This window comes from Bufo bufo, chromosome 2, assembly GCF_905171765.1.
Source record: "Bufo bufo chromosome 2, aBufBuf1.1, whole genome shotgun sequence".
In the NCBI taxonomy this organism is placed as follows: domain Eukaryota; kingdom Metazoa; phylum Chordata; class Amphibia; order Anura; family Bufonidae; genus Bufo; species Bufo bufo.
The window spans coordinates 585,313,096-585,315,910 of record NC_053390.1 but is presented as its reverse complement, the minus strand read 5'-3'; positions in this window follow the sequence as shown (position 1 = coordinate 585,315,910).

Sequence of the window (2,815 nt, the reverse complement as noted above, 5' to 3'; positions counted from 1 at the left end):
CTTGCACCTGAAAACAGAAAATGATAGGATACAGCCTGGTAGAGCCTTACAGAAACATGATAGATTGGCATGAAAAGAATACAAGCTGAAATATCCCTGAATTTTTAGAAGAAAAAGACTGTAGTTCAAGTTATACTTGTTAAGTTATCAAGTACTTAGAAGAGTTGTAAGTTTCTTTGATTTATTTTCACTCTAGGTGTTTGGGACACGATGATGGCATACCATATATTACTCTTCTGCTCTTCGCTCAGTGCCCTACTGCCAAACTAGTGCTGAGGTAAATGACAAGTAGGACATGCTCTCAGACCTATTATCTATCTTTAGCTCACATTGTGAAAATTGGTAGCAGGTTGAATAGCACCATCATAAATAGCCTCAATTATTAAAAGGTTCTTGATGTATCTTTAGTCTAAAAGGAAAAAATATATACAGTACTAAAAGAAAGAAAAAACCTAAAAAAATATATGTTTTATAATCCTTTTTTCTGTACAGGTCTAGCTTGTTATTTTTTTTATGTTCTTCTACAAATTCATCATTCTAAAATGAGTATACCAATACAGCTGCCTACTTTGTGTAGCTACATTAGAGGTGTAGCCCAGCTTAGAGTAACGCTCTCACCTGCTTCCCCAAAAATAGAGAACAGGCTTGTAGGTGATCTGCAAGGTAAGTGATTATGATTGATAAGAATGCTTGTGCCAGTCAAGTAAGACATGGCATTTAATACCTTCCAAGAAAATATTTCTCCACTTCTGCACATGGAGTTGTTGCTGTTTTACAGCTTATTTAAATCTGTGAGATGAGCACCAAGACTGATTTTTCTAAGAATTCCTCCACGGATACAGAGACTATAGACAACAAAAGTACAATTTGTAGCTATAAATGTATTTAAATATTCTCTGTGTCTCTTTATAGGTTATCGTTTTCGGAGTCTTAAGTACCTATTACCTGTTAGTATATTGTAGTTGCCCTTCAAAAAGATTAATTAGCATAAAAAAATCTAGAATATGAATACTAACTTGCCCGTGCAATACAAGGTGCGAATTGTAAAGATTATTAATAACTTAATATCAACAAGTACAAAGCCATTTAATACTAACAAATTGTATGAACAGCTTTGTCCCCCAAACATGAGGTTGATGTACATTATGATTTTCTCTTCATTATGATTTTCTCTACATTGTGATTTTCTGCACATATAGATCTTTTGATCATGGCCTGATTGACTAATTGCTACAAAAAGCCTATGCCAATAGTAGGCCCTGTGGTTAGGGCATCTTCTGTAGAGAAAATGTACATATCGATGAGTGTGTATTCACAAGTACATCATGCATATGTTAATTAGGCACTGACTGTTATGAGAAAAGCACCACAATGTTCTGCTTTAATTTGTAAAAACAAACATTCTAAAGCCATAAATAACTTGGGGTTAGGGGTTTTCCGATACTTTATCTGATCAGTGGGGGTCTGACACCCGGGACCCCCACAGATCAGCTGTTTGAGAAGGCAGTGGCACACGCAGTAGTGCCATGGCATTCTCTCTGCTTTCCCAAGGCCAGGGACGGTGTGTTGAATGGGGCTGGGTTGTGATACCAGGCACAGCCGCTATACAATGTACATCGCTGTGCTTGGTAAGCTGCGAGAAGCCAGCAGTGCTCATAGGAGTGCCATTGCCTTATCAAACAGCTGATTAGCAGATGACTAGGGATGAGCGAATTAACTTTGAACAGTACATCCTAAGTCGATTCACTAAAAACATAGTTGTAATACTTTATGGAGTTCCCGCTCCGTACAGTATTAGAATGTATTGGCTCCGAGGAGCAGAAGTTTAATTACACAAGACATTGTGTAATAACTTCAGGAATTAATTATTACTGTAAAAAACCTTGGTACCGAACTCGGGTTCCGTTCCAAGGTACCACTAGGAAACGAACCCGAGTTCGGTACCAAAGTGTTTAAAAGTAATAATTAATTCCCGAAGTTTTTACACGAAGTCTCGCATGACTTCGCAAAGTAAAAACGAAGTAATAACTCACCAGAGCCAATACATTCTAATACTGTACAGAGCAGGAACAGTATTACAACAAAGTTTTTAGTGAATCGACTTCAGATGTATTCGCTCATCCCTACTGATGACCTATCCAGAGGAAAACCCTTTCAACATGGTTGTCTAGAATTAGGAAGACAAGGCTGCCTTCTTCTAGAAACAGTGCCACACATGTCCATGTATTGCGTTTAAGTCTTATTCATTTCATTTTAGTTTCAGAGACAACTCATGGACTAGTGTAGTGCTGTTTGTCTGGAAGCATGCAGCCATATGTTTTAATTCTGGACATGCCCTTTAAGTTATGACCTACTTTATAGGAGGAAAATAAGGAGCCAGAAATCTGTGCCTACACACTCCAGAAGTATAAATCCAGCACTTCAATTTTTTAAACAAATGTTTTCTCTATTTATAAGGACTTCAGGGAAACACATACATATCTGCGGAGATTGCTATCCTGCAAAGGCCGTGTATACCGTGTTATGTGGCTCCTTTCTCCTGTTCATATGTAATTACCAAAAATGGGAACAGAACTCAGCTCAGTGGAGACAAGAAACATTCAAATGAACTTGGGGAATTTCTTCTCCCCTGCAGTTGGGTTCCAACCTCATCTTTGGTAAATAAGGACAGTATAAGGTGCATGGCACCTTATAAAGGAACTTTAACCTTTCCGAACCATTATTTTATTTCACAGTTAAGGTAATTTACAAAGATGAAAACATGTGGCAGGCAAAATAAATAATGTTTTCTATATATAAATGCAAATACTTTTAA